A 13,092-nucleotide genomic window follows, 5' to 3' on the forward strand; every position below is an offset into this window, starting at 1 on the left:
TATATGGTCCCATTACCAGGAGTAGTACGACACACTGTATATTTGGTAAATGATAATATTACCAGCAGCAGTACTGGTTGTTAAGTAAGTTATATATGGTCCCATTACCAGGAGTAGTACGACACACTGTATGTTTGGTAGATGATACTATTACCAGCAGCAGTACTGGTTGTTAAGTAAGTTATATATGGTCCCATAACCAGGAGTAGTACGACACACTGTATGTTAGGTAAATGATACCAATACCAGCGGAGGGACATAACATTGTATAATTGGTGGATGGTACACAGGGATTGATAATTGAAACACTTTGACACCCTTACCACAAAATGGTTATTTGATACTACACGTTTTTACCTTAACTGGTGATGGCACTTAACACTTCAATTGTTTATATGATACACTTGAAGAAAGTTCCATGCAGTGCTTCTAAACACTTCTACTGGGTAGATTGTAAACTTAGAAACCCTAACAAACTGGTTTTATACACTGTCTATAGATTATATACTTGATTAGCATGACTATTTGTGCTAAGGACTGTCTACTTGGTACTAGAATAAGAGATACGTTTAACCTTCAACCTTCAACAAGAGTACTGTTGTTCCGTAGATGTTTCACTTCCGTACTCTTACCAGCAGTGTAACTTAACACCATGTGCAATATAAATCATACACTTGAATATACTCTCCATCAATGGGATTACTTGTGTATGCCATGCTACTAAACACTGTCTTCTTTGCAAATTGAAAACTTACCTCGGTACTAAACACTATCTACTTGGTATTCTGTAAATATCATGTACACAAGCCGTGGTACAACAAACTGTCTACTTTGCAGATGATACACATGAATTCCTTTTCAGCAGTGGTGCTAAATACTGGCTGTTTAATAGATGCATATATAAATATATATATATGTTACACTTAGATATCCTTTAAAGGAGTGGTGATCAACACTCTACTTCGTTATTGACACTCTACTATACTGGGAAGATGATACAATTGGATACCCTTACGAGCAGTGGTGCTAAACACTCTACTGGGTATATGTTACACTTGGATATCCTTACAAATTGTGTGGCTTCACACTACTGTAAATTCAGAAATTATTGTGAGGTTTTTATTATTGCAAATAATGCGACTGAGTTGTAAATAAAGGCAACAGTAGTATACCGCTGTTCAAAACTCATAAATCCATGGACAAAAAACAAAATCAGGGTAACAAACCAAAACCGAGCGAAACGCATTAAATATAAGAGGAGAACAACGACACAACACCGAAACGCAACACACACAGAAACAGACCAATCATCAGACAAAACACCACAAGAATAACAAATGTAACATGAAAACCAAATACATGAATTTGGGATAGACAAGTACCGTGCCACGTCTTATCTCAATATCTCAAAAATAAGAGAAAACACAAACGACTCAACGTTAAAATGCAACACAAAGAGAAACGAACAGGGTAGATGTTACACTTGGATACCCTTATAAATTGTGTGGCTTAACACTCTACTTGGTATATGATACACTTGGATACCCTTATAAGTTGTTGTGCTTAACACCTTACTTGGTAGATGATACACTTTGGTACCCTTATAACCAGCAGTGGTGCTAAACACTCTACTTAGTATAAAGATACACTTGGATACCCTTACAAGTTGTGGGGCTTGACACTCTACTTGGTAGATAATACACTTAAATATCGTTACCAGCCGTTGTGCTAGACACTCTACTGGGTAGATGATTCATTTGGATACCTTTGTGGTCATTGGTATTATACACTGTTTATAGAAAAAAACTAAACAGACCGAATGATCGGTAATATAAAACAGAGATTTTTTTCAATAATTATATTCTTGTCTACAATGTTGAAGATTAGCCAACATGACTAAACATAGATTATTGGGGTTAAATACAAGTGTTGCGGCTATTATTTTAAAAAACCATTATAAAAAAAATGTATACTTGTTCAGTGATAATGGACGTCATACAAAACTTCGAATTATACACAAGAAACTAAAATTAAAAATCATACAGGACTAACAAAGGCCTGAGGCTCCTGACTTGGGACAGGCGCAAACAAGGTTAAACATGTTTTTTGAGATCTCAACCCTCCCCCTATACCTCTAGCCAATGTAGAAAAAACAAACGCACAACAATACGCACAGTAAAACTCAGATTAAGAGAAGATAAGAACGAGCCAATAGCAGAAAGTGGCATTTGACACCAAATATAAATCAATCAACATCTATTTGTTTTCCATTACATACTACGTTGTGGGTGTTTATGTTTTAAACTTTATTACTCTTACAAGTTTGGTGATATACACTCAATACATTTTCCTCTTTATTACTCTTACAAGTTTGGTGAAATACACTCAATACATTTTATTACTCTTACAAGTTTGGTGATATACACTCAATACATTTTCCTCTTTATTACTCTTACAAGTTTGGTGAAATACACTCAATACATTTTATTACTCTTACAAGTTTGGTGATATACACTCAATACATTTTCCTCTTTATTACTCTTACAAGTTTGGTGAAATACACTCAATACATTTTATTACTCTTACAAGTTTGGTGATATACACTCAATACATTTTCCTCTTTATTACTCTTACAAGTTTGGTGAAATACACTCAATACATTTTATTACTCTTACAAGTTTGGTGATATACACTCAATACATTTTCCTCTTTATTACTCTTACAAGTTTGGTGATATACACTCAACACATTTTCCTCTTTATTACTCTTACAAGTTTGGTGAAATATACTCAATACATGTTCCTCTTTATTTCAGACTGCTGTCCTAAGGATGAAAGGTAATTTCTTTATTTCATTACAAGATTTGACACATTACATATTTAGTGTTACTTATGAACACAATATCTATGTAAATATGATGCAAGGTAGATCCCTCTTCAATTTAATGTCACTAGGTCAGAGGACATTGCCATAAAGTTATTATAAATAGACTGGAATATGTTCAGAAAAATTGGGTTATTGATTTTGTTTAGTTATATGTAGAAAAAGCGATGTAGAATACCAGGGGTCAGTTAAAACTGTTTGGTCTTGTAAGCACTTCCATGTGTATTTTCACATTTTTGGCAATTTAGATTAACTGTGTTTTTCTGCACGGAAAATCGATGCATATCAACTACATTGTATTTTCAAAAGTAATGCCTCTTGGAAATATGTATTTTATAGAAATTACTATGTAAGCATGTGCAATTTTAATAGTTAATCTATGAAAAACCTTTATATCAACAATGAATCTAGTGGGAGATATTATGGACATAATTGTGCAAATCGTGATACAAGCATGAAATTTGGTATAAAGGTTAATTATATGATACTTATAAACAATCCGCTGCTGGCCAGAAAAAAAATCATTTTTTCAAGATGGCTACCACACATTTTGAAAACGGCGTCATAACAAATTAGCCATTATTTGTTTATCCTTTAAAAGGTGTGTTATATGTAACATCCATTGTTAGATTTGATAAAAAGCAAATGACAGTTCATAATAACGACTAGACAATACATTAATGAAACTTTAGGTGACTTCCGGTTTCAAAATGTCGGCAAAAGAGTAAAAAATTTCGATTTTTTTTACTTTCAAGCAATTTTACAAGGAATTTTGATCCTTGAAAGATGTGTAATGTATAATCCAATGTGAGTAATGATAAAACGTTAAAAACAGCTCCTTAGTACGACAAAACAACACATAAATGAAAAAAAATAGTGGTTTCCGGTTCCAAATTAGAGGCAAATACGTGGAAAATATTTTAATGATTTTCGTCAACTTAACAAGTAATAACACAAGCATGAAAAACAAGCATGAAATTTGGTATAAAGGTGGACTAAATGATAATTAAAAGAAATCAGGTGCTGGCCATCAAAAATTTCTATTTTTTCAAGATGGCCACCGATCATTTTGCAAATGGCGTTATAGCCAGTTGTAAATCCTTCAAAGTTGGGTTATAGGTACATGTATAATCCAATGTAATTTTTATTAAGCGTAAATTACAGTTCCTAAAGTATGAAAAAACAACACATAAATGACAAAAAAAGAGTGATTTCCGGTTTCAAAATGGCGGCAAAATTTTTGAAAATGTATGTTTTTTTTATAATTTTCATCAACTTAACAAGTGATATCACATTCTATGTTAAGATTAAATGCCTAGTTTTGTTAGAAAGACAGGTTTGCTATCTTATAATTATCTGACAGAAGCCAATAACAAAACTCGTACAACGAAGGACAGAACGATAGCATTTACAGTCACCAACACAACTGGATTTTTCGCCTCCTCATTTCAAAAGTTCCCGACAGGAGGATGCAACTTTAATAACAGCCGAAGAAGTCCTTTTAGGTTCCCTACTGTCATCGATTTTTTTTTCTTTCATCCAACCCCAGTGTTCATGAAATGGTACATAAATCAAGCTGAGCCCAAACTTATCCACCTTGATACGCTGCTCTTTGGATGTGCTCCGGTAAAAAAAACCTCTTGTAGACGGAACTACATCACAATGCCGCTGCTTCCTGGGTAAAAAATTACATTGTGCCTCGTTAACAGCAAGTAGTGATGTTGTTCTGTCATACATGATGCAAACAAATTCTTCTTTTATGACCATGTATGTGTCTTTACACTTCAGCAAAGTACGTCCTTTATATGTTGAAATACTTCTCATGTCATCCAAACTGACCTATTCCCTTAGTGTCACATCCACTGAATGAATGAAAGGAAGAGTAGCTACACGAGGACCAAACACATTTGATATATCACGTAAAGGAAGCCATCAAAAGTCTTCATTCCTGCCAAAACCTTTTCACAGTTTGTTCCACCATATTTTTGGAGTGCTGCAATTCTTAATACTACTACATCTGTGACGGTGCTACCTTAAATTACCGTCTTACAACAATTATATAATCATGCCGAACATGGACAAACATTCGTATATCTGCTACTCCATGCTTACAAGGGATAGCTGGAAAGTATCCTTATTAGTCTCTACAGAAGTATTTCTGTTGGCAAGACACTTGAAAAATTTCGTTTCGTTGTCATCTCCATAGAAAAAACTATTCCAGAACCCAACTTTTGTCTTCTGTCATATAGCCTTTCAATGATTCATTTAGTAAATCTAACACAATGTATACTCTTGAATACTTATCGATGCAAGATTTAATTCAAGGCCGTATGCCACAATTGCAAAATCATCCAATATTGTTGCCCTACAAGGTGGCCTGGAATTAACCATTACTGCCCCATCAACGATTAACGCGTCAGAATTTGAATCTGCATATTGCAAAATGTTTCAAGTTTATCCATTTACCCTGATTTAATACCACTGTTTAAATGACATCCGAAGACAAAACAGAGGAGCAGTTTGTCTTTATGGATTAAGAAATATTCCAAATCAATTTGTCCACTGCGACAAGAAATAAAAGTCTAGAAAAGATAGCTAAGGTTCTCGAGCTTTGTTTTTTACAAAAACGTTTACAATTTTATTTTACCGACATAATAGAAAGTTGTTCTTTTGATCTGGTTATCAAAAACCGGTTCTCCTTCGTTTTGTATTTGCTGCAAACAATCTTCAAATTATTTGCCTGTGATCTTTTTAAAGAAATCCTTATGTGTTCATTAAGTCGTTCATCTATTATAGAAAAAAAATATAATGCCTCAAACCACTAGATCTTGCAAATTCATCTGATCGTCTACTGACTTCTGGTCCAGCTACCATCAATACATCTAAATGAGGTCTTCGGTTAAACCTATGACAACACATCGCCCTTTACAATTGTATTATTTTTGGTTTTTTATCTGATCAATTGTGTTATAAAAAAAATATTTTCTGGTCTTACGTACATTAAAATTATCAGTTTCAATATCAATTGCCACCTGTGGGTGACGTAAGAGAAGGAAAGCCTTATCTCGGAGAAGGTCGGTAGCGATCGAGAATATGTTACACGAGCAAGACCTAAATGAATACACTATCATGCATTATATGGACTGTTTGTACAAAATCTGACTCACGAAATGAGTATACTACCAAATTCACAAGAAGTTTTTAATTTAATAAATGAATGCCAGGAATCGAACTGTGGTATAGATGACTACTAGTATATTTTTTTACTCCAGTATTCCAAATCATTGAACGTCACAGAGTCATGCCATAATTATAATTTCTGTGTTTAGCTTTCTTAATCCGATATATACCATTCAAGCTAAAACACATAGAGTTATCTTATGCACGTGTCTAGTCCTAAGTACATTTGAACATACATACAAGAATATGCCGTTCTAGGTGTTGTAATACTGGTTTTAGTGAGGACATATGTACATCTACTGTCACGTAATATATCACCCAGAATTTTATAACAAGTCATTTCAATGTGAAATCCACCTCACATGACGATAAACTTATCTTCTCTGTACAAATCAGGCAATTCCCACTGAATATCCATTACCAAAAGTTGCTGATCTGCCGTTACTATTGATGTTTTTCTCATATAAATCACATTTTCCGTCTTATCCATCAAATTCCTGATCATTGCAACTGAATAAGCTTGTTTTTAAACAGTGGCATCATTTTTAAAAGAGTAATGAGATGAACTGCGGTTTGCTCTGGTAGTGCATACAAATTACTCATTGTGTCTATAAATAGTTTGCGCATGCGCAAAATTGTTAAATCGTGTCATTACTTTGAAAAATGTTATCAAACCATATCATTATTTGTTGGAAAATCCCAAATCACTTATTTTAAAGTAAATAGGTAAAATATTTTTTAATGAATTTTGTTTCATCAAAATTGGGCATTTTCGCGCATGCGTAAGCCCTATATATGTCAAATGCTCATGTCTACTGAATTATTCACATGTAAGGAAGGTAGCTACCAAACCTGACAACTGTTTTTTCCCTTAAAGAAGGTAAACGAAAAGTTTTCCAGAAAAAAATCTATATTTTCAAACTGAAAAAACAGCCATTTTAGAAAACGGCGGTGGCCATCTTGAAAAAATGATTTTTTTTAATGGCCAGCAGTTGTTTCTTTAAAAGTATATAATAATGATGCTTTGTGGTAATTTTCATGCTTGTATCATCATTTGCACAATTCCCTCGATTTTGCCTGCTAATATCTTCCACTAATCGAACAAGTTTCGAAATCAGTTCTGATCATTTGGAGGATAAACGTTTACCCTTATTCACTCACAGTCTACATGTGTCCCTATGTCCAGAAATGTTTTTTTTTTCAATAAAGTGTTCCTCGACCATATAATATGAACTTTATACACAATATTTGTTACTAAAAACACAGACCATGTGCCAATATTGGATCACCGTTTTCGAGTTGATATCTTTTTAGAAATTGAAAATTTGCTGAATCTGAATTTACAAGCGGGTGTATTTTTTTCTTGAGGAAGATTTGTTGCAGTTTTTGTACGCCCGTCTGAGACGGAACGATAATGGTATATCGTTGTCCTTCCGACTGTCCATCTGTCTGTCCTTCCGTCCATCAGTCCGTCCGTATGTCTGTCAGGCGTAAACATTTGGAACCAAAACCTGAGAAATACTTATCCAAATTTCATGAAACTTAATGTTGTTGGTCGAAAGATCTGTATACTTTTTAGTGAAAATTAAGTAAAAACTTTTGAAGTGATGGGACTTTGTAACTAAAATAGGGGTGTATTTTATTATGTCGCACTGTATCTCAAAAATAATTTATGATTATTGCTAAAAACTTTACACAGTTCTTAGTTATATTGATCTAAAGATCTGTATACCTTTTGGTGATGATTCAAAGTTTTTTTTTGAGATATTGCGGATTTTGTAAAAAAAAAAAGGGGGGGGAGGGTTTTTTACATGTCGCGCCATATCTTAAAAACGATTTATGATTATTTTGGAACAGGGGGAGGGGTGATAACGTCTCTCAAAACCGATTCATGATTATTGCTTAAAACTTTACACACTTATAAGTTGTTTAATCTACAAATCTGTATATGTTTTTGTTTGAATCAAAATTTTATTTTAGAGTCATTTATTTTTTTGTTAAAAACAGTCGTTTTTTACATGTCGCGCTGTATTTCAGAAACTATTTATGATTATTGCATAAAATTTACACACAAGACGATGGGTGTATCAGGCGCATATGGCTCACCTGTTTATAAGGGGATACACAGACAATCCTTATCCTTTTAGATCTCCGGTGCCAAAGTACCAATGCGAGCTTATGCCATCACTTGGCATCTGTCGTTGTCGTTATCGTTCTTGTAAACTATTTCAATAATCTTCTCCTTCGACACTACTGGGCCGAATGCCTTCAAACTTTAACTGAATCTTTTTTAAGGGTCTAACTTTATGTAAATCCTATCCAAAGTTCTGATGATCAACATGGCTGATATGAATAAAAATAGAGCATAGGTATCAAATGCAGTTTTTGACTTATATTTTTTCAAAAATTAAAACAATTATAGCAAATCTGACATGGGGTGAACATGTTTAATAAGTCAAAATCTATCAGCACTGAAATTTGCAGTCGAACTGAAAAACCTATTGTTGGATTTTTTGTTTATCTTGAATATATAAGAGATAAACTGTAGCGAAAATGTTCAGGGAAGTAAGATCTACAAAAAAATTACTATAACCAAAATTCTCAATTGACACATTAAGGAGTTATTGCCTTTAAAGACAATTTTGCTCAATTTGCTCATCATGTTTGCTAACATTTAAAAATATTCTTCTCTGAAACTACTTGGCATAAAACTTCTAAAGTTTAACTGGATGTTCCTAAAGGTATCTAGTTTATAGATTGTATCTGTGTTGAGATCAATCAACAGACAAGGCCGCTATGGCCAAAAATAGATCATGGGGGTCAAATGCAGTTTTTTTGCTTATATCTCAAAAACTTAAGCATATACAGTAAATCTGACATGGGGTTATATTGTTAAATAGGTCAAGTTGCATCAGTCCTTAAATACATGTATATTCAGACGAACTGGTTGATGTCCTTAAATTGGTAATTTTAAGGATATTTTGCTGTTTTTGGTTATCATCTTAAATATTATTGAAGATAAAGATAAACTGTAAACAGGGAAAATATTCAGCAAAGTAAGATTTTCTAAAACGTTGATATGACAAAAATTGTAAATTGGCCCTTCAAGGACAATTTGACAATTTTTTTTCATTATGTAACGTTATTATAACATTTATAAAACTACTCCTATGAAACTACTATGCAGTTATTTTGCTTTCATAAAAAAAAAAAATAGCAGTTAGTAAAAACGTGACATGGAAATACAGTAAATAATAGATCAAAATCTATCAGTTATGGACTTTCAGACCACTTGGACCAACCGCTGTAGAATTACTGTCCGAAATTTAATTAAACAAATTCCTCTTATTTGTTGATATTTCAATGTCATGTTAAAATCTTGTAAAATGCAATTTAAAATACATAGAAAGAAATTTGAAGTCCATTTTTCATATACGTTACATGTGTAATGTACAAATCAAGAACTTTCATTCTTCTAATACTATGTTGTTATCAAATTTCTGTTTCTTTATTGGCCCTGTAGACTCGAGGATAGCTGTATTTGACCCGAAACTTGATTCGAGGGCCAATACACTTGATTCACAATCTATAACATGGACAATTAAGAAACGGGACGTACATAACAATTTTAATAACTAATATATATATTTTTGATAAGAATGAAATAAGAAACTTACCTTATTTGCTTATCTGAACTTGTTTTTACGCTTTTACGTCCATGATTTTTTTTAGTGGAAGAAGACGTCAAGTCTTCTGAAGACTTAAGGGGCTGACCCTTGGCATTGAGTCTCCGTATGCCGCATTCATTTCGTGTATTACAATTTCAAAACAACTTATGATTCCTGACACCGATTTTTACACATGATTAGGCATCTGAATCATTTAATTTGTAAATTATGATTGTAAAACAATCACTATCGTAAATATGACCCTTTTATTTATGTAAATTATTAGATTTCATCTCATCCACATGAACGTTATTTGTTTACTTGTAACAGGATGTTTTAACTGTAGATATTTGTATTACGCATGCGTGAATTTGGTATCGGGACAACTCGCCCTGTTTACAAGTTCGCCCTTGAAGTTACGAATTTGCAATCCTGCAGACAAGAAGATTTTGTTTTTATATAAATAAAAAGGATATATAAAGTGTTGTCTTTATTCATGGTTTTCCTTTGTCATGTGAATTAGATGCCCTTCGTAACATACATGTGAACCTCCCGACGGGAGTACAAACTCCCGTTTTCAGGGGTCTCCTCCCGTCCTCCAGTTTAGGAGGAAAAAACTCCCGTGAATGAAATATTTCATGAATGAAAATTTTTAGACGCCATATTTGATCATTTCTTACTACTGTACGGGTGTAATTGACACCTGTGTTAAATTTTACCTGAACATCAAAGAAGATGTATAATTATATGGCTTCACTTGACAGCTTGGGTGTCAAACATACTGGTAATCAACGATGTTTACCTTCGGCTTACTGCCGTTGTGTTATCAAAACGATGTGTATTGGGAATATTGAAATACTTTTTTGTTACTTCCCTTTGTTTTATCCTGTTTTCAGTTATTTTGCTTTTAAAAATGTAAATTGTAAAAAGACTATAAATGATTAATATTTTAATCAAATAATCATAAAAGGATGTTGGTAAAATGAATTTAAATGATTTTTGGACAAATAAAAAAAATAAAATTTATAAATTATTTTAGCAATCTAGACCTCCTTTCAAGGATTAAATTGAAGTTTATATCATGAATTTGTTTATCACAGAACAGTATATAAAATGTGCAACTTGACTTATAAAAGGTCTAGTAGAAAGATAAATTCCTAGTAAAATCTTGAAATTTAATTTTGTAAATGTTAGTATATAATAGATTTTATTGTTTAAGCTAAGAAATAGCAAGACATTTTACACTGTTTTTAAGTCTTTTTAAGCTTTCTACAAATATGACTTTCATAATGCTTAAAATCCATGCAGTACTAGTGTTAGTGTATGTTATTTTTTTAATTAATTTACGATGTTGCAAATATACATGTGGAGCTTATTTCTTTCTTATTTGTCTATACATTTACAAATGATAAGGAGATGGAGACATGAACAAAAACATATACAGATAAGATATATAAATATAATGATTCATTTGCAAGCAGTGAACAATCATTTGTCAAAAACAAAACAAAACAAAACAAGAAACAGATTCTTCTTATTATTTTATTTTATTCAAATAGAGAGGCAATAAGGGAACTATAAACATTCCAATTTGATGGAAATTTGAAGAAAAAACACAATTTCTACATCATTTGGTTACATTTACGACAAAATTTATGTCGATAAAAAAACATGATGTTTTGACCATTCAGTACTTAATAGATGCATAGTTCTTGGGGAAAAGTTTCATCAAATAATATGAATATAAATGACTTTTTTTGTGCTCATTTTTTACAGTGGGTTGTGATGATCTTCCAATTAGGTTACCCTCATTTGGAGTGTTGTTCCCAACCTGTTAAAGGTCCATCTTTGTGCATAATTCAAAATTGGAAATTTCAACAAGCATCAATATTCTTAATCTGGAAAATAAACCCTGGTCTGCTAGCTTCATGTATATTTTTTCTACCGATTTAATATATAACTAGAATCATGCAAACAGACTTAAGGAAAAGGCATGTAAGTTCATCATACAAATATGACACTTTTTCTAGACAATCCAGATCTTGCAAAATACGTCGCTAAAAATTGTAACCTTTAAAATTGTTGTTGTGCAGTAATAACCCATATGGGAACTTTCAAAAGTTGGCGGGTATGTAACAAGTCTTACTATTTTTATGCTCCATTTATGGGCTATATGTTTTCTAGTCTGTCCGTCCGTCCTGCTTCTGGTTATAAAGTTTATGGTCGAGGTAGTTTTTGATGAAGTTGAAATCCAATCAACTTGAAACTTAGTACACATGTGTTCCTCTTGATATGATCTTCTTAATTTTACTGCCAAATTAAAGATTTTACCTAATTTTCATAGTCAACTGAACATAGAAAATGATTGTACGGATGGGAAATCCATGTACTTATGTCCTTTTCTTGTTAGAAGAAAAAAAATACATTTTAACGATAATGGAACAAAGCAGCCTGGGTAAGTGGGGCTGCTTTTATGGTAATTCAAGTTACCTTTTACATATGTTCACCTTCTTCCACTTCAGAGCTATCAGCTCTTTGATTCTTTTCAACTATAAAGTTGCTGGAAAGAATCAATTAGACAGATAAACTATTCTTACCCTTGGATCGTCTGCTTCGGAGGAATATTTAACGGAAATGCAATAGTGTCAATAATCAAAAGTGGTTCTTGGAAAGGCTGTAAATTTTTTTTTTTCAAGACTTCAAACGGTTAAAAAATATAGAACATCTTTTAACCTTTTTATATTATGATTTTAAGTTAAACAAAAATGTAATACACACTTTTTTATGCATAACCAATGATAACGATACTCCTTAAGTTAAGTCACGGTGTAAGAAAATTTAAACCAGAAGTGAATGTACTGTATTAGCCAATGGGCCAACACGTCTGTTATCCGTATTGGCCCTGTTTTTGTCCATATTGGTCTTGTTAATAAAGCAATATGAACTCTTGATTTATATTGATAGTGGAACCTTTTCCGTATCTTACATGATGATGTATTTGTATTATGACTAATTTGCTCATATCATTTAAAAAGTATATATATATTGATCTATCAGAATGCATTTACCTTTGGACTTCGTCCTCTGTTAATACACTCATAACAGGTCAATATATATAACGTATTGTCCTGGTCAGAAGTTCATTGTTGTAAAAACATAGTAGCTTAATATAAAACATACACATGACATATTACATCTTATATGATTTATAACATATCTTATGTAATTTATTAGATATCTCATATAATTTATATCATATCTTATATAATTTATAAGATATCTTATATATAATTTATAAGATATCTTATATAATTTATAATATATCTTATATAATTTATTAGATATCTTATATAATTTATTA

The sequence above is a fragment of the Mytilus trossulus genome, chromosome 11, assembly GCF_036588685.1.
Source record: "Mytilus trossulus isolate FHL-02 chromosome 11, PNRI_Mtr1.1.1.hap1, whole genome shotgun sequence".
NCBI lineage: Eukaryota > Metazoa > Mollusca > Bivalvia > Mytilida > Mytilidae > Mytilus > Mytilus trossulus.